The sequence below is a fragment of the Danaus plexippus genome, assembly GCF_018135715.1.
Source record: "Danaus plexippus chromosome 3 unlocalized genomic scaffold, MEX_DaPlex mxdp_30, whole genome shotgun sequence".
NCBI classification, from domain to species: domain Eukaryota; kingdom Metazoa; phylum Arthropoda; class Insecta; order Lepidoptera; family Nymphalidae; genus Danaus; species Danaus plexippus.
The window spans coordinates 2,052,408-2,073,867 of record NW_026869845.1 but is presented as its reverse complement, the minus strand read 5'-3'; the positions used below and the strand labels follow the sequence as shown (position 1 = coordinate 2,073,867).

Sequence of the window (21,460 nt, the reverse complement as noted above, 5' to 3'; positions counted from 1 at the left end):
CAACTTAATTACTGTGAAGAAAAGAAATTTTTCCCTTTTTGATGGCAAATTCGTTACAAGGATGAAAAGAAATTAGATGGGGATGTAGCAATTATTTGTTATTTCGATAATCATAATTTTACAATCGACATCAAAGAATACGAGGAAATGTCAATTTCAAAATATAAAGTTTTTGTTTTATTTCGAATAACTAAAGATTTTTTTTTTAATATTTAGTTATGATAAATGGACTCTTTGTAAAATTATTACCAAATTTTTGCGACAGTGATGAGTGATTTCTCTTATTTGAATAATAAATTTCAAATTAATGACTGAACGAGGAGTTCGAAGCGAGATTTACCTATTTCTAATTATAATAGATGTAAGAGTAGGCTTGATTAAAAATTTTCAACTACCGTTTTGCATCATTATTTTGTTCTACCTACTTAATATAATTGTGCTAGTGTTTTTATTTTTTCGGTTATATAATTACTCAATGAATGAATGATAAAAAAAAAATAAAAAATCTTTTATTAGTACTACACTACTAGGCTCTATTACTAATTGAAAGATATCTTTGCATATGAACTTACATAATGTTCGACTAACAAGACTTTTATTTGCAACTTAAGTTTTGGAAGAAAATCTTTAAAAAAAAGCAATGCAATTGTTATATTAGAGATATATATCAATAAAATCAATGTGCAAATTAAAGTTAATGTTAATAAATAAACATATAATTATCTGAACAATTCAGTTTGTATAAACAAAACTTCGGGATTGTATAGTCTTAACTAGTCTAGACTTGTTGTGTAATCAAGTAATAAAAATTATAAATTTTGATGGTCTTCTGTTTTTTCTAGTCTTTAAAAGAAAAATAAAACATAAATTGATATCTATAGTAAGAGGACTATAAACAGTATAAGTTATTGGCACATTAAAAAAAAATATATATATTTATATATATATATATATTCTTTATAAATATTTACGTCCTCATGACAGTCGGACCAATATAGACTATACTAGTTTATAAGTTAGTGGTTTCATCAACCACAATATTTGATACGTGACAACTTATAAGTTACAGAAATATATTTATATGTGGTCGTATAAGGAGTATAGATGATATAGTCTTACAAAAAACATTTATTATGTTTTCACTAATGTTAATGATTATGACAACGGAAAAGACAATGTTGTTTTTGAGAATTCTTTGCCATTTTAAAATCTTAAATTAAATCTACCAAATATAATGTAGACATTGCTATTCTTAAAGAGAATATTTTGAAAGTGTTTGTGTTGAATTTGGAATGAGATTGAAAATATTCTTAGGTACTGTCTGTCAAAAAAAAATTTAAACTATACCTAACATGAATGTGTAAAATAGTAATAATTCACTTTTAAAAGGGTACATACTGTCGTTAATTATTATATGAAATGAATTCAAATTTTTAGTATCAATATTTTCTTCACGTTGGTTTTTAAAATGCTCGGAGATTTACGTAAGATCCAAAATACGCGTGGATGGGAGAAGGCGGATACCGTCAAGTGACCTCGAAAAAGACCTCTGACTCATGAATTACCTGTTAAATTTTAGTCAATAAAATGTTCTATACATTTTAAACATATACCAATGTACTTATATATACGTGTTCTTTCATAAGTATAGTTGAAAATTTTTTTAGTTTTGCAAATTCCGTTACGTAAAATTGGGCGAATTTTATATTGATAGTACATAATGAAATTATCATAAAGTTTTGAATTGTTTAAAAAATAAAAAAAAAATTAAACATATGAAAAAAGAAAGAAATAAAATTTCTTAAATGCTTAGACATTATACGTTACCTTGCTTGGAACTTATAATTCTGACAACGACTCGACTACGATGCCGATGCGAAGAATTCCACAGTGACGGCGATATGCAAATCACGAGCCGGATCTCAGTTGCAACTTGTGTAGTTTTACGCATTATTCAATTTAAGAAAAGCTAAAGTCAACTTCTAGATGGAGATTAAATTAAACCTTGTTTATAAATTCTTTAACACTGTACATAGAATAAAGTGAGAAAAAACGCTTGTTGAATAAAAACAGCGCTAGTACATTGCGGCATATAATTATTGGAGTATGTCAATGCCGATATTATCTTAAACAGTGGGCGATTTAGCATTAGTTTCCTTCAACGCATATTTAATTTGAAATGCAAGATTGTAATTGATTGAGAAATATGTCCAATATATTAATGATACTGATATTATAAACATGAAAGTTTTTTTTGTTGCTTAAATATGCAAAAGTTTTCTAAAGATTTGAATAAAATTATGTTTATAGAAAACATTGGTGACGCCTATTTTAATTTTATTATAAGCATATTTTACGAAAGAAGGAAAATGAATTGAAATCTTTGATGCAGCACATTAACTACTGTGAGTATTTCAAGACCGTTTCTTTCAGATCTTATTGAATTGACTAATAGTAGTCTAATACTGAAACTAAATCAAAACCAGTAAGAGAGTTTATACATAAATGTGTGTCTGGGATCTAGTGATATTATGAAAGATTTAGGTCTTCAATTATCATTCATGCTGAATCACGCAAAGTTGTCTGTCAGACGATCACATTTCTCAATGTATCGGCTTCTTTGGGCGTGAATACGTTGATGGATTACGTGAGCTAAGCGTCTCCGGTAAAACACAGACTGTGATCAATGACGACATATAAGTAAAGTCTCTATACATTTTTATAGACTTTTGTATTATTTCTGAAATGATTGCTTTTAGGTAAGTGTATGTGACTATTGTCACAATAGTATCGAAGTAAATAATCAAGAAAGGTTGTCTTTTTTGTTAATTAAATAAAGCATGGTTTTCAAGGTCAACAGGGTTGAAATTGGTTATAATTTATATGAAAGGATTAATACCTACGTTCGTTGAACTCAAAATATTACGTTTTCTGATCTAAAGATGTTCAATAAAAGAGAAAGTTAAGAAAGCGCAAGTGATGAAACTACACATGTGATATATATTACACTTTTGGAAAGAAATCCTTTTCTAACTATTAAAATAAATTTAGCAAAATAAAATAGAAATATCATTAAGCTTGAGGGCCGACTGCAACTTCTTACTCTGACATATAATTTTGGCTAGGCTTCCGTATCGAGGACTCTATGTTTGACTCGTATTTGAACTTATTCAGGTTTAATACTCGCACGGTAAACATTAATATAAGATTATCCTCCTCTCAAAATAAAACGTAATGATTTTGCCATTCTTGTCAATTATATACGTATATTTTTCAAGTCCTTTATTCGGTTGTCTACGTACCAGTCCGGACATTATATCTGGCTGCTTCGTTAGTTATCTGACTAGGAATAATAGGGCCAATAACTTACAGGCAAATAGTACAAGAGCCTTCGGAACCAATTAGACGGTAAATGGGTCTACCACAATAGAATAACGTAAAGAGTACTACATCATATTTCTAGTCACGTATTACGTTACCGTTCTTTGTTACGTGAGCTACTTTCTGTGAGTGAATAGGACTGAAGGACTCAGATGTGCGTTGAATATGATTAATTATTTCTTACTCATAAATGTGGCCACTGGGAAAGTACCCTGAATAACATTCAAGGGTATAGAGTCCATGTGTAAAATACTGTCCATATCTGTAGGAAAAGTTTCTATTGTTTGCAGTAGTGAAAAAATCTTTTCATATAATCATAACGGTATATAATCAAATTTTAAATAAAAATTAATTTTACAATTATGTAAATCAATTAAAAATTTTTTTATTTAAAATTATTTTTTCCTTGAGTTGTCACAAAACTGTTTTAGGTGTACGTAAAATGTATTTTTATAAATAACGAATATTATAATTCAATTAAGTCAAGTCACATGATGTAGTCTTAATTTTCTGCGACATTTGAATGTGTGCCATATTTTAAGAGTGTGCAGATGCCATGATAACGACGGTCAGTGTTAGTATACCTTTTGGTAATTAAACTACTTCGAATTCCTTCCAATATAATGAGGAAAAGTTGCGTGATGTAACTTATCTTCCCTAACGACAAGCAGTCTTTTGTTCAGATAATTTCGATATGGGACATACTTCAATGGGAGATGTAACCCGTTTTCTTTAGGATAAATAATTATAGCTACAAATATAAAGGCTATGAAGGAAAATCAAGTATTACTGCAATTAGTAAAAATATCTTTATATATATAAAAAAAAAAACAAAAGTCCACCTATAATCTTTTCATGATTATTGTTATGTTTATTGGTGTTGAGTAATTTAAGTCGAGTAACTTACTTATAATTATAATGTTCTGTTTCAAAGTAAAATTGTGAAAAAAAATAAATATAAGAATATAAAAAATAAGGTGATTAAAATTCTATGCTAATTAAATAAATGTTATATATATATAGTACCGATCTTATTTCAAATTCACAAAAACAAAGACTTCTTAAGTTCATAAGCCAAGGATCATTTTCAAGAATACAAATTCCAGTAACTTAATTTGAAATGCCGAGGATGAGTTTGTTTTGTTATGACATATTGAAATAGATACCACCTAAGTAATAAAGCCCTTGACGGTGACGAAAACTTTGGAAATTTAATAAAACATAACGCTACAATTTCAAACAGTTTCATTTTGTACGTAATAGCTTCATCCGAACCGAAGTTTCCAAAATACATTCAAGTTTTGCTGACAATGGACCAAAATTGGCTTCGTTTCAAGTCTAGCTTGCCAAGGTTCAAAGACATATCAAGACTTTTTTGTGCTGCCTATACGGCTATTCTTTTAGAGATAAGGCTATAAACGCCACTTGAAGGAAAAACTCATTTATTTATAAAACACTGCAGCGGAGTTTTTTTTAATTCTCTTAGAGGAGATTGTCCCGCATTTCATTATGTAAAATCGTTGAAAAGTCTGAGATGGAAAGGAAATCCACATTAAGTCTTGGGTCTGTTAAGCGGTAATTTACTTTTGCCATTTGATTTTGATACACTGTTCTTTTATACACTTTTCAAACAATGTCATAAAAAGAATTTGAAACATACATTTCCATATAGGATATTCTAATAAACATTATAATATTTTATTTGTAAAATATATGATGAGATGAAATGCGTGAGAGTAGCTTTCCAAAAATGTGAATATGTATTTTCCTTTTCGCCATTTCAAATTGTCAGCGAAACAAAAGGTGTCAGCGAATTTGAGCAGTTTGTTCACAAATGTTTTCAGATATATGTAGGCATTCCGTCTCTTTTTTGTTTTTTCTTGACACACCCTAAACATGATCTGGTGTTATGTTGGAAGCGAATTTGCATAAATTGAACTTAGCGACTCTGACTGGTTATAGCCGCTTTTTTGGAAAAAGAAATTCATTTTCTTGTTATGCCTAAAAGCGTTGTATTATTTTGCGATAAATTTGAAAATAAAGAAACGATGACTTTACAAGGTCAATTTCAAAAAATTACATTTATATTACATTTTTTGGGTATAATTTTTAATGATGATGATATTATAATACTGCATATATTTTTAATAATTTAATTTTTTTTTTAATCCGCAACCGAAAAAAAATTAGATATTTTAATGAAGATAAAATCAGTAAATAAAATAAATTAGGACATGTTCCTGAGAAGATGAAAATACAGAAAAATATAAAAATTAAAAAGCTAAAAAATATAAATAAAATGTTCACTTTAAATAAACTTGACTTTAAAATTAAACGGTCACATTTTTATTTTTCATGAATATTATAAACTAGCTGTTAAAGTTGAAGAAAACACTTAAGTTATTGTTATGACACTTGTCATTAAAAATAATCACAGGTTGTTTATGAAATGTATCAGTGATTCTGATGGGAAAGTGACATCACTGTACCACAAAATGCTAATATCAAAAGGAAAACAAATACTTTCTAACTCGTCTGTTTACTTTCTCCTAAATCTTCGATCAAATTTACTATATTTCTATAAATATGTTAATTTTATATTACAAAAATGACACAATGATTTAGTTATTCGCCGTGTCATTATCAAAAAGGTTGTTTTTTCTTAGAATATTTTCATAATGAGTATATATCCGGATGCTCTTTAAGATTTAATAGTCCGATATCGATATATAAATATAAATTATTCGTTATTCAAATTCAATTTACAAAAGACCCTGTATATTTTCTACTTCGTTGATTAAGGTCTGGAAATGATTGATTTTGACAAGAATCGCAATTAATCAATACGTAACAGTTTTTGGCTTTTCAGCAATTTCTTTGATGAACCTTATCGTCTCTATTTACTATTCTTAATCAAGTTTTTTTACTTAATTAAAAGTTTGTTTAGAAATACTATTATTTCTACAAAGTTTTCTGTTATCTTTTTTATTAATTTAATTCCCTAATAAACATAGATAATAAATATTTCTTAATTTTAAATTTCAATATTCAAATATGTTGCTATTACTATATTATTTAAATTTACCATTCAGGAATTCAAAAGGTAATTTCATGGCACACGCAAAGTTTTTACAAAATGGCGGTCAGGGCGATGAAAGGCCACGGGACGATAGGAATGTGACCGCTCGACCGCGCGGGAATGTAGACCCATAGTGCCTACTATTTATTATTTGAACATTGTCATATTTATATTGTATTTTAATAAACATTAGTTACTTCAAGATAAACACAACTCATGTCCATGAAAAATAACAAATAAGAATAAAAAAAATCATGAAGGAAAGTAAACATGTTAATTTTACTATGCATAAGCGTCTTGAGAATAAAATATATATAATATTGATAATCAAATATTTTTATTATTTGTTTCGTATCAATATCCGGAATCCATCTTGAGTCAAGCGACCATCTTTCTGCCTTTTGCCAGCAGTTTTAGTACCTCTCTGTATAGGCGGCGCCACTTTCTTTATATTGAAACTTATATAAAACACCCAACTCATGGATATTCTTCATTATAGCGTCGTTTTTCGCGCCTTTAACAAGTCAGCAAGTGGAAGTGAAGTTTAACGCGAAATTACTTTGCAAAGTGTTTTAAGTGTTTATGTAACCTCTCTGTTAATAAAATGGAAAACCAAAGTGTTGAAGAAAAATCCACTTCTCGGAAACGGAGTCGGTCATCATCAACGAGTTCATGCGAGAGTGATAATGTGTCGTCTGTTAGTTGTGGTGGCAGTCCAGCAAGTCGAGAAAAAAGAAAAGAATCAAATACCGTAAGTAACGCTCATTTTGAACTTTTATCTCAACAAATCGCCTTCTTAACAAATCTTTTAACGAAAGGCAACGAGAATACAAATTTAAAGCATGATAACACAACACAGTCAAACGATTTAAATTTAGAGCGGCCTGTTGTTAATCACCAAATTAACTAAAAACTTTATCGGAAATTAGTACAACAGTGAAAAAGCCGGTAATAAATACCTTCAAAAATTAATTGAGTTACAGAGGTTTAATTGTGATGATTGGTATGCTATTAGATTTTCCGATACACAGAAGAAATATTTAGCTACCCCCGAATTTTATAGAATTATCTGTCAACGACGAATTCAAAACGTTATGAATTGGCAATGTTAAATGATGATCCCCGTTATTATTTATTAGAATGTTCGTTCGCTGGATTAACTAATGCCTTACTTAATCAAAAAGCGGAATTACATAAAACATTGCAGATACTTGTCAATTGGGCGAGTGAATCAAAAGAATCACTTACTCCAAATTCATTGTTTAATAAAATCGAATCATTATTTTCATAAGATTCCAACTATAGCAGGATAACGGATGACTTATTACAAATAGTGCGTGGTAGACGAGCAGATTTCATGAATTTACGAAGGGAAGCACTGTCAAGACAAATCCCGGAAGAATTTCATGTCGATGTTATTTATAAAATACCCCCAAGTTCAGAATATCCTTTTAACAATAAAGCTATTCATGATTACCTTCAGAAAATAGGAGGGGAGAATAAATTACACGAAAACTCAAACTATGAGTCTAAACAAAAGTCTAAAGATATATTATATCAAAATCCGAAAGCCTCTACTAGTAAACAACCTTATGACACCTTTTTTCGTCAAAACTTTTCAAAAAGGGGAAAACGGCCGCGGCAGCAGTCCACTAACCCCAGATTTATGTCTAATAAATTACGAGACAAAACTAAGTCCCGGAAATCTCGGCTTCAGTCCTCAATTAAGCATAAACGTGGCGAATGACTATCCGAGTTTTCGAGGAAGTTGTCTGAAACAATTTCAAAATATTCGGAGCAATTTTGGAGCTCGGGAAAAAAATTGCAAACTATTAAGTGGGGTTCGAATCCCCTTCTCCCTTCAGCCTCCTCTCATTTATCCAAGTCAAATAGTCATGCGATATTACAGAACAAAAACTACTTCCAATATGTCAGCGGAAATCAAAAGCATGATCAAAACAGGAGTGATCGGACGTGCGGAGCCATCTCCCAGCTTCCGTTCAACGTTCCTTTTTAGTGCCCAAACCCAACAGGGAATTTTGCCCTATCTTCAATCTCAAACGACTGAACATGTTGGTGTAGATAAAATCCTTTCGCCTTTTCAATCATTTTCGAGTGCCAACCTTTCTGCAGCTCGAAGATTGGATGGTAAAATTAAATATCAGACAGGCCCATTTTCACCTCCCGATATTAAAACAACATCGACGGTTCTTAAGCTAGCAGAATTGTTGAGAAATCACGGCATCAGATGCGTAGTATATCTCGACGATTTTTTGCGTGTGAACCTGTCCAAATCGGCTTTACAGGACGATATAGCAGGGGAACTAGTGATGATGAGCACCCTAGGCTGGATGATATATTTTCAGAAATCGGTCTTAACCCCGACACAATGCCTCGAGTTTCTCGGCATAACGTGGGACACAAAACGAAACACAAAGTCCCTGTCGGGGCAGAAGTGCTTATCGCTACGCAAGGCACTTCTGTATCTGCTCAAATAGAGCAAATGGTCTCTCCGACAATACCAGTCCATTATGGAGAGACTCAACTTTGCGAGTTTTGTAACTCGCAGGGGTCGGCTTCACTGTCGAACACTGCAGTACTACAGTCGACAGTTGCCGAAAACTCACCCGCACCGCCGCGTGAGTATTCCCCAACCAGTACAGCCGGAATTAGAATGGTGGCTGAAAGAAATAGGAGGGTCAATGCCGATTAAAATACCTCAATTGACCAACCTTTTGACTATAGATGCATCCAACACAGGCTGGGGTGCACAGCTCAACGAAATCAGCATACCAAGAACGTGGACGAAACCTCAACAATCATGGCACGTGAACAAAAAAGAAATGTTTGCTGTCTTAGCAGCTATTCAGCTCGAACAGGATCGCTTGCAAAACTCGCAAATACTTCTTTAGACCGACAACCGGACCGTTGTATCATACATAAACAAAGGAGGTACTCGGTCTCTGAAGCTTCTGGGACAAACTCGGCGGCTTCTATCGGTTCTAGACATATATCTAATAGCACAATATATACCGGGCAAATACAATGTAGAAGTCGATGCAATGTCCTGACAAAAGGCTTGCCCCGAATGGCACTTGATAACAGAAGCAACCACGAAAATATTTCAAATGTGAGGGTGTCCAGAAATAGATTTATTCGCATCGAAAACGGCCCACGTAGTTCGGACATATGTAACAACAGACATTCAACATCTAGATGCTTTCTATCACAATGCCTTTTGTCGCTCTTGGGATTACAATCTGGCATGGCTATTCCCACCACCCAATTTAATCCCTAGGGTACTTGCTCACTTGAACCAGGCCAAAGGACTCTGTTATAATAGCTCCGAAATGGCAAAAGGTGTTTTGGCAATCGGATCTTCAGAACCGAGTCTTCAGAACCGAGCCATATATCTAATTCCAGATCTGAACCATGTACTTCTAGACACAAGAACAGGAACACACCTACCGGAAGTTCAAAAATTACAACTGGGAGCTTGGCTGATCTCGGGTGGCAGGAAATTTTAACAGGATGGACGGAGTCTGAGCAACGGTTGCTTCGGTCAAGCTGGAGAGATTCTACATTGAATACATATAAACCAGCATGGATAAGATGGAAGAAGTGGTGTGATTTAAATTCAGTAGATCATATATTTCCGAACGGAAGTCAAGTAGCGCGGTACCTAGCTCATCTTCATTGTGATATAGGTCTAGCATATAGAACTATTCTTGTTCATAAGTCGGTAATTTCAACTTTTACGCACTTAAATAATAGTATAGATTTATCGTCGGATTTCTTAAACATATTCTAAGAGCAATATCAATCTCACGCGAAAAGTCGGCAAAGCCACCTATCTGGAACCCAAAAAAGCTACTAGATTATATGAGTTCGCACAATCCTAATAAAAATAGCCTTTTCGATGTTTCAAGGCATGCCGCGATACTTCTGTTACTTGCTTCCGGTCATAGAATTCATGATCTCACGCTCTTGCGAATTGATAATCAGAGTTTATTATATGAGGAAGATGATTTGATCTTTTGGCCAGCCTTTGGTTCCAAAACCGACAATGCAAACCATAGGCGATCCGGATGGAGGTTAAAACCGCATCCCATTCAAAGTTTGAACACGAACTTCGGGATTAAAAGAGTATTGTCTCTGAGTTCAGATCGACGAAAAGATTTAAATCACTTATTTATTACACCGAGAGGTATGTTAAAACCAGTTTCGAGAACAATGATTGGTGGATGGGTAAAGTCACTTTTAAAAGATGCTGATATTGAAGCGTCACCAGGCTCAGTAAGATCAGCCGTGGCTTCCCTTAATTTTATTGAAAGCTTTCCTATAGATCAAATACTAGCAACTAGTAATTGGAAAATGATTCACACCTTGCAAAATTACTACCAGAGGGAATTAATTGATTATAATTCACATAATTCGAACTCATTACCTATGTCTTTCTCATTATTTCAACCCAGGTCATTGAAATATGTTATAGAAATCAATATTAATTTTTTATATTCACCTTAATCTACTACACATTATAGCGTCAACAATTTCTATAAAACACCAGGAGATAACAAACATATCACTCAAGATGGATTCCGGATATTGATACGAAACAAATAATAGAGAGTTTTACCTTAAATTAAAACTTACCTATTATTTTTTCATCAATATCCGGAATCCATCTTGAGTCAAGCGACCATCTTTCTGCCTTTTGCCAGCAGTTTTAGTACCTCTCTGTATAGGCGGCGCCACTTTCTTTATATTGAAACTTATATAAAACACCCAACTCATGGATATTCTTCATTATAAGACTCATGATGCACCAGGTAGATTTTACCTGGATTCCGGATATTGATGAAAAAATAATAGGTAAGTTTTAATTTAAGGTAAAACTCTCTATTATTACAACTAATAATGTGGCATTTCCAAAATGATTATATCGTAAAAACCAGTGAACTTATCACAGTTTACTGATTGTTAACATCAGTTTGAACACAATTCAAAAACATTAATAAATTAATATTCTGCTTTGAAGTCGTTATAGTAACTAAAACTTATGGTATTAGTGTATAGCTATTATTTGTAATCGGAGGTTTTAGTCGTTAGCTGTTAAACAGAACTGTTGAAAATGTTATTGTTATGAGAGCTATGATCAAACATTCTGCCAACAAATAGTAACAATCGCGGGAAATGTGTTGAAATTGTAGGTCATATTCCATAATTGTAATCATTTTTGATGGAACAATGAATTGAACAAAACTAATTTAATTGATTTACTTGTTCGTAAACAAGTTAAAATGACGCTGTACAAATTGGTGTTTGTTATTATTGTAACGTTATAATTTAAAGCCGTTAATATTTTATTAAACTTGTTTGAATAATAAAAAATGCCACTGAATCTTTTTTACGATAAGAGTTTTCAATGTGACTATTCACACGTGAAGTTCTTGAGTGAATCTATGAAATTGCTTAAACAGAAATATTTTTCTCAAAGGAAACCTTAGCATGAAATAAAAAATGGTTGAGTGAGTAAAGCGATGATTTTTTTTTCGTGAGTTACTTTTTATACTTTCTGAGAGGGAAAAATTTTGATAAAAAGCGGAAAAAAATTAAATTATAAATGTATTTATTTATTCTTCACTAAATTAAAGTTATTAAACCGAAATGTTGCTAGTATGTATATTTTTACTTTGTTATCCTAATGGTTAAACACCCAAAAAAAAAAGCTCACATAGGTAAAAATTTGAATTCTCCAACTGTTTTGAGAACTTTCAAGATATATCTGTTTGATGTGGAGATGCATCTCTTGAGAGTTCACAAAGAGATACTCGACATGAACTCGTCTGAGTACAATTTATACAGCGGTTAAGTTCAAAATGTATATCGAATTCAATATGCCTGCTGCACGAGATTATTTTCAAAGGTTGAATTGAAGGTATGTTTGTGTTTATTTTTACATACCGTGTTTTTTTTATTAAATTTAATATTAATAAATTTTTTGATATAAACATTACATTACGTAATGCAAAAAAGTTAATAAATGTCTCTGAAAAATAAGGAAGGAAAATATAAGGAAAGATTTTTTCTTTAAATACGCATCTGATAAGTTTGCGTAGCGGGAGTAAAGTTACATTATACCAACCCTCGCCCCGAGGCTTCTCGCGGAATATCTTATTTTGTACTTTTTACGTCAATCCCGGATGGAGGACCGGTGATATTGAAATTCCTCTCCTATTTCTCCGATATAGGACAAGTGTTTAAAAAGTCGACCTTTTATTGATAGATTCTGATGATAACTATATTTGACCTTTTGTTGTATAACTATTGTTGAACTTGTTGCTATTACTTAACAGTAGGTAGATAGTCTATAAGTGGAATAATAAAATTCTGTCTAAAAATTTAAAATATATTTTAACGGTTCACAAGGTCTAAGTTAAAAATAAAATATTAAGTATAAACGAGACAAATTAAAAGAAAAAGATAATAAAATGGGCATTAATATGTTGAGGAATAACGTACGTAAGTACTTAAATTGATACGAAGCGTAAGAAAATCCTGAATTTACAAAATATTACAAATGATTTACATAATAATCTCATTTTAATAATACTGTTGCCTCAAGCGTACATGGTACAAAAATATGTATCATGTACCGAAATTCCAAGAAGATAATCTCATACTGTCGATATTATTAACCCCTGCCGAAACGTAATGTTCACTAATTTAGCAAACAAGGCCCTGTTTTAGTGCTACATGAAGGTATCTCCACATGTTATATAAAAATTATGTTATAGATAAAGAATTAATTATCGGATTTCTGCTGAATAGTTTCATAACTTAAACAACTTTTCACTTATTTTGTTTCATGTTGTTATGCATTACAAATTATAAAAATAAAAAAAATAATTGACATTACAATAAATAACGTATTCATTTGTAATAAAAACGTTTATTTTTTTTTTCAATTATAACAGTTAATTGTTATTACGGTTAATGTTATTAATATTTTCGCGATTAAATATTATTTTTAACCAAATATATCTTTCAAATGAAAAAAAAATCACATCGAATTGGTCAACCCATTTGAGGGCTACAATACCACAGACAAAAACATGCACACGCACACAGTCACCAACGTCCGACTCATAACACTATTTTTTTGTATCGGGGATTAATAATAGCTTTTTAAGGAACCTCAGACTTGATGGAATAAACCCCTTATTTTAAAATTGTAGAAACTCCGTAGTTCGATTATAAATTAGATCTTATCTCAACTATATAAGTTATCAAACTAAATATCACGCTTCAACTTGGAGTGAGCGTTAAAGTTATATATTATGAAAAAATTTAAATTACAGAACCCATTTTACATCCTTAAAATATATGTTTAAGTTATAACAATATGATGCTTTATGGCCCTTAATTAAACAGTATCTAAAGCAAACAAAGTTCAACATAAACTACTTTATTTAGGATCATTAATCGGTCATTTTCCAGTTATTGAAAATATTAGCCATTATAGGATAAAATTTTACAAGGTTATATTAGTGGTCTCAAATTTGTAATTCTCTTCAAGTCTTACCTTTTAATTCATTCCTAGCTAATATTTCTCTTGTTTTTTTGTTAAATTTATGGATTCTTTTCTTTGTAACTAGATAATGTTTTTTAAGATATTTATTTTTCAATTAATCTTTCATACCTGTCTGATGTTTATAAAAGATATTTTTTCTATTTAGATAGATTCTTCAACAAAGTTATGAGGCGTAGAATTACATGTTTAAAATTGTCTGTGTTCGTGCTAAATATTTTTATTACTACTTAAGAATAGGTCTTTTTTGTATCAGGAACTATACAATCACATAAAGCGATTCGTTGTAACTTTTAATATCGTGAGTCATTCTATACGGACCTTAAAAAATATATATTTTAAATGATGATTTGATTATAGTGTGACTGAGGCATTTATATAGTATGTTTAATTAATCATTTAATGTGGAGACAAAACAAAAAATTGCCTGCAATATATAGGTTATGAAAAATGTCTTAAAACTTCAACAAAATATGGTGTTTCAACTCTGAGTCCGATTAAAAATTAGAGACTTGATCACGTTTTTTCTCTTGAGACTTTGAGTATGTTATCGATGTCATTGTACTAAGTGGCTGACCTAATTTCTTCGTATAGTTTGTTCTGATACTCAATCCCTAATGTTCATGATACAAAAGACTCTATTTTGTATAATCGAAGATTCAGCATCTCTTTCTCAACAAAGGGAAATTCTTTGTTATATAAAACACTACGGATAACTCTTAAAAAATCTTTTTGAAGCTTTTGAATATATTTTCCTTGATGTTGGTCGTGTATTCTATTAAAATTAGTTACAGTATAAAATAATTATTAAGTTCTAAAACAAACCTCGGTAAAAACGAGTCTAAAATGACCCTATTTCAAAATCGGTAATAATTTAAAGGTACAAAATGCTAGCAGGGTTCCAGTATGTTTATCATGGGTATACAAAGTGACCAGACGCTTATGTCTACAATTATAAATATTTTGTGCATAGCAGTTGGCAAACCTGTTTTAGATCACGACTAAGTATGGTATGTGAGTGGCGACGCAAGGCGTGGTGCGAGGTCGGCCGCTGCTAAGAAATCGAAAGTATTTTGTACTAGTTTTTATTGCGACTTTGCACGATTATTGCTTAAAAAATACAACATGGAAGTATATTTATTTTTGATCAAATCTATTCTATTACATATTATGTTGTCGGGTTTATGAACCATAGAAATTTTATTTCTATTGAGTAAAACTTAAAATTTAATATAGAAAAAAAAAGTAAGAAGAGTATTTTTAGTTTTATTATAATAGACTTCAATTTCAAATAGAATAATGATACCGCTATGTTTTATGTCTTAAGATACCAATAACATTTTCTTTGTTTGAGTTGCAATTTATTCTGACAAAAAATATTAAATAAAGCCAAGAAATAAATTATTCAAACGAAACATTAAATGGAGTTAATTCTAAGGAATTTACTTAGTGTCTACATAGAACGTGTATTTAATACTTAATAAGGTTTTTAGAGTAACAGAATATTAAAACAATGGTTTAATCTAAAAGGAAAATTACTGCCAAGTGAAAGATCACTGTGAAGATTTTCTTTAGGTCTGTCTACACAAATGTTGTACATATGTAAGTTTATGAAATATAAAGAACACTGGTTGGCTGCGTGATGTTGGCTCAAGGAGGTGAACTAGTTGTCATTAATAATCTGTAATGTTTTGCGAAATAGCCAGGTCGAGCACTGGTTTATACTCTATACTGGAACATATAACGAATATATGTATTAATCTTAAAGCAATTTTTTCAATTTTCTAAACTTAGATGCAACTAAATTTTACTAGTAAGGTATTACCTTCAAAGTATATCATTGTTCTGGTAATATCATATACTGAAACTTACTGAGCTTAAGTTATTACTTTTATTACACTTTAGGAACGTTTTCTAAATATAGTACACAATTAAACCTGGAGATCTTCCAAAGCTAAAGAAGCAATAACATTTATCTAGGTGCTCTCGGGGCTAATGAACTGAACTTTACAAACTATGCAGTTTTAGTTTTTAAAACACTTCAAAGTTTTAATACACCATTTTAAAGCAGAAGTTGAAGCAAAAAGTTTTTTCTGTCTTAATAATAGTTTTTATATATACGTGATGTAAACCTGTTTGCATATACCTTTGTTTTTTAAATAAAGAAATATTTTTCAGAAATATCCTTGTTGATTTGGATATGCGGATTTTAAGACAATACAGCCTAACACGTAATAACACTGAACAAATGATTAAACCTTATCTCAGCCTTACTCGCTTCCTGAGATACGTTTCACTTAGAACAAAGGATGCCTCCACATGTCAGCAGTTTCACAAAGACTCTGCAAACTGTTTTGTATTCCGTTTCCATATTATTTGTTATGTTAGGGTTGTTGAAAACCGCAAAACTTCTTGTTTTAATACGGTTTTCTCAAACAAAACAGGAATAATTCTGAAGACAATAGCTGTTGTATACCTAGTATTCAAAGAAATCAAGTTGTTCCTAAATATTTTACTTATTTTAATTTAATATTTTAATACCTAGATTATTTTATTTAAATAAACGTTTAAAGATGTCTAAAAGTTTAAATACTATAAAAGAGACCACCGCTAGGAAATACATAGGAGTTTTTTTATTCAGAATTAAAGAATTATTTAGTATTCAAATTCGACAACGCTTTTCCTAATTAAGACAAGTCCCATGTTAATTTGATGAACGTCCAGCTCAGTCCAGTTCAATTTGCATAATTTGCGGTCATTCTAATAGTAGTGGTTGTAATGTGTGACGTCATCGGCCCCGCAGCCATTTCCTATTCGACAAATGCTAATGTCGTCTAACGAACTCTTGTTTAAGACAAGATTGAAATAGATGGTAATCCTTGTAATCTAAAGTGCACAATATTTTTTAATAACTTGTTATTAAAGCCATATCGTGATTTTTGTTACAAAAGTATATTTAATGTACTTTAAGCTTGGTGGATCTTCTTGGTTTTGCATGTCAGATCCAATGCTTGTGATTTGAGTTAAGCTCTTGAATTCCTCAAATGAGTTATTAAAAAAAATTATTAGCAAATATTAAAAGGTACTTAAAGCAAGACGAGTAAAATAATAATAAATTTGTTGTTTTAAAATGTTCAATGTTTACGATGATTTTGTTTTGTCAAAAAATAACGTCGTAAAACTGGTTTCAATGATAAACGAGGTATTTTAAAATAAAAATAAATTGAATCAAAACGTGTCTATTGGGTACTGGTTAATGATTCGACTTTAGAAGGTGATCAAGTGACATTTAGAACGAATTCTTCTGAGTCGACAGTGAATAACACGTTATGGCCCCAGAACTATACATGCATATGTCAACGGACGCACACTTGCACAATGCTGAAGCGTTAGAGAATCAAAAATGAAAAACAGTATTTGTAAACGTGATCAAAATACCCCAACCTATTCGCTAACATTTCTAAAACTTAACATTGTGAATGAATTCAAGGACTAACTAATATCAACATCCAAAGCTTTTACAGTTTACTTGGGTAATAAAATGCAATTATACGCAAATTATTTCATATGATAAACAGTAATTTATTTTTGGGAGGTCTTTACTATAATTCCTCTATCTCAAGCTTTACTTCTCGTAATGAGATGGTTTTCGACCTTAACGGTTTGTACTATTATTTTATATAAAAAATTTAATCTGCATACTGGTAACGATCATAAAATATATCCGTGTTCTGATCTTCCATTTGCATAATGATGCTGTCATTTAAATACAGCGTTAATTTCAATAGTCCGTGGTATTATGATTTTATTAATAATAGACTATTTTATTACAAATTTATGTATAAGTTAGAAATTTGAACTCATATTTTTTACTCTAATGTTTATTAAAAAGTTTTATGCACGTTTTATTTTGAGAATTTAATTAAAGAGTTTCTATGATTTTATAACATTACCATAGTTTAATATTTATTTTTAAATATAAGTATTTAGTGTCTCCTTTACATTTACTTGCTTTTTCCATCCTGTTATTTAACGTTATGTATTTATCATACATATAATGGTATGTATGATATAGTAACACAAAAACACTGTGAAAGTTAAACAAAATTTGCTTTGTTTTTTTTTTATGGAAAACAAACAAACATTAGCACATTAATTCTCAAGTTCTCTCTCATTTAACGTACTATTAGTATGATTTTACTTCGCTTTTTTTTGCGATGGATAAGTAGTTATTTGTTTTATGGAGATAGCGTCAATATACTTTCTTATTGTCGCAGTCGAATCAGGTTGAGTAATTCTGAGTGAAAGTGTGAAGTGGAGGGGGCAAGGTTGCGAACTACGACGTGCAAAGTTGAGACCTTACCACGATCGTTGAGTAATAGAATTAGGTTTGCGCTACCAAGCCTAATAGATGACGAAACCCGTAATCACATGATAATGCATTGAAATTGTATGGAGTTGTGCCGAATCGTTTGTAATTATCTGTTTGTTTAAACCTTTTGTTATATAGGTTTTGATTATGCTGGAAATGACATAATGTGAAACGCTTAGATGATATGCATATTTAAATAGTTTTTAATTGGTTCCATAACAGATAATGTTAAAATCTAAAAAATACGAAATACATTATCTGAAAGTGCTTTATAACAAGTTCTGGTTGAAAATATTGAATAAGAACTGCTTATTTGTTTTAATTTTTGATACACATGCTACATGTCAATTATATTAACATTATATATCAATATTCATAAAGGTTTTACATTCGGAAGCGGACGTTAAATAAAATAACGGAAGTGTCGGCTCGGTTGAAGCAACACGAAGGTGAATGTCTATGTGTTAATATTTAAAAGTCTATATAAATATCTTTAAATGAAAAAAAAAGAATAAAATAAGGCGTTAATCTGATTTTTTTTCCTTTCTATACATTACCGTGTAAGTAAAACAAATAGTTCCTATTGCTTCTCAAGATATTGAAAAGCAATATTTTCGATGACTTTCACAGAACAACCTTAAAGTTAATAGTAAGTTAAGAATAACTAAAGCCTAACACAACAAATCCTTTATAGCAGCCCGGTCTCGTATAAATACTTATAATATAAGCAATTCAGAATGCGGCAAAATACCAGACTGATGTATCAGAATCATTAACTTGGCCTCCACCGAGCATTCCTTGTTATGTATGGGCTAGTTTAATATCACCTTCCCCTGTTCTACTGCATTGTGAGACTGGCAGTTTTCCTCGGCTTCGCTCAGAATCTAGCAATGCACCTTATATATCTGAGTTTTAAACCACGTTATAATCTGTTATGTAGGCTCAACACTATTATTTAAAGGTTATGTAAAAATTATTCTAGAGTTTCTTTTTTAAGGATTTTATTCTATAACCCCTGTAATTGCTCTTGATGCTATTTTTATTTTGCATTCTTATAGACATTATTTGCTTTAGTACGACACATTCTCAAAAAGACTTCGATAAATATCAGATGTTTAATTTTTAAAATAAACATAAAAATTATCAATCAATTTGTATGAGTTACTCACGGTCAGACTGTTTGCCCTGAGGTTATTTTAAAACGTTATTGTACATGTAAAAATAAATATGAAGTAATATAGTATTATTGTTGTTAATCATGAAAAGTATATGGAAATCCGGAAATCCATATTCGATATATATATTTCACAAAAAACTACATGTGTTGAATTATTAAATAGCTTTAATTTTATGCCATTCAAATGATGTGTGAACAAACCATTGAGCATGATTCATTTCTTTTTATTTTTTTCATGTTTTAGTCCAGAGATATTCTTACGCGTTCCGTATACATCCATATTAACGAAACGGGAAAGGAAAATTCTCAATCCTTATACATTACAAATCCAGCTTTATTTCTTGCTTATTACGGTTTAATTCACATAATCCTAATATCGGTTTTAATCAATATAATACCTCATTGGCACCGGATTGCGCCCTCGTAATTCTTTAGGTACTTACTAGTTCTCTGAAATAATAGCTCGATCGGTTACTTAAACCGATAGAATTCATTACGCTCCAATTACTGTGGTTGTGCTCATTGGAACGGACAGATAGGTGTTTCGCTGGTAATGACGTTTATGCTCTGAATGTGGTTGTATGGAACTTTAACGGTTAGAAATCGGGATAATTCATAAATAATAATATATAAGATTTGTTTTGGTGAAACATTAAATTTAATTCGATAACGAATTACAAGACAACTTGTGCACTTATAAATTGTTTTTACATTTATTGTTGTTTTATAACTTATAGATTTTATAAAAATAAACAATTAGTTATTATAGTATAATTATTTTTGGCTTCTTTTGTTTTGTTGTTGAGTATTTAAATTACTAAATCTTTGTTAACTTGTCGAATCAACATTTAAAAGTTTACAATATCTAATATGTTATTCTTTAAGTAGTAGCCGTGAGTACCCATTTTAACATAATTTGTCACGCTTTAAATAATTTCAAAATTTTATAAGCAATTTTAATTATTTCACATTGTACTTGATTTTCTTTAATTTGAGGTTGTATTTATCTTTTATGGAGAAATACTGAAAGATAATGCTTATCTTTCTTAGGCGATATAGATTCTTTTGGTAGTATCTTTATAATTGCCAGGCGTGGGGTTTTTTACAGATTATTCCAGTAAAACCTAGTTAATTGTGTGAGAATTTTTATTTTTTAATTTAATTCAAATTATTAATAACTGAAAAAAATATGTACTTTCTAAAATAATAATAGGCCTTTTATTCTAATAGTAGCAATTTAATCCTTAATTATTAAATTTAATGTCGATTGTTATGCTTGTTATCAATGAATTTTATTACGGATTGACCTTTAAAGTAATAACGGCGTCACGACGATTCATTTTAACATCAGAATGGTCATAAAACAGTACAACTAGGAGCGTTATTTCATGTTTTATTGCTCGATAACTGTGATCAATAAACACTCCGAGACGTCCTTTGACCACGACATTATTACGTAAGCAGAATGTGTCAAATAAACCTTTAAACAACCTGATACTACACTTAGAGACCAAGAACCTTGAAAGCGTAAAGGCCCAAACTAATTGCGTTCTTTGTGACCACCATCATCTCGGTCCATTCGTTACGGACGTCGAGATACTAAAAGATCCTTTGTCCTTCTAATGGTTATGTTTAAATTTTCTCTATTATAAAGCATTCGATTTAAGTAAATAAAAGGTTTTATAATATTTTATCTCCCTTATAAATGGTGTTATAATTCAATTTTGCTCTGTAAAATGTGTTTGTAATTAGTTTTTCAGACATGGCATGTTACTAAACTAGTGGCCTCTCATGACAATGCCTGACCATGAGAATGTTTTGTAACGACAATAGGGGCAATTTTAATCTGCCGCTTAC

General features: G+C 30.8%; 1 protein-coding gene across 1 annotated transcript in view; it reads left to right on the top strand.

Moving 5' to 3' along the window:
• Positions 1–21,460, top strand: part of LOC116775048 (mucin-5AC) — a 38,975-nt gene that overhangs the window by 961 nt on the left and 16,554 nt on the right. The gene's annotated exons all lie outside the window — the stretch shown is intronic.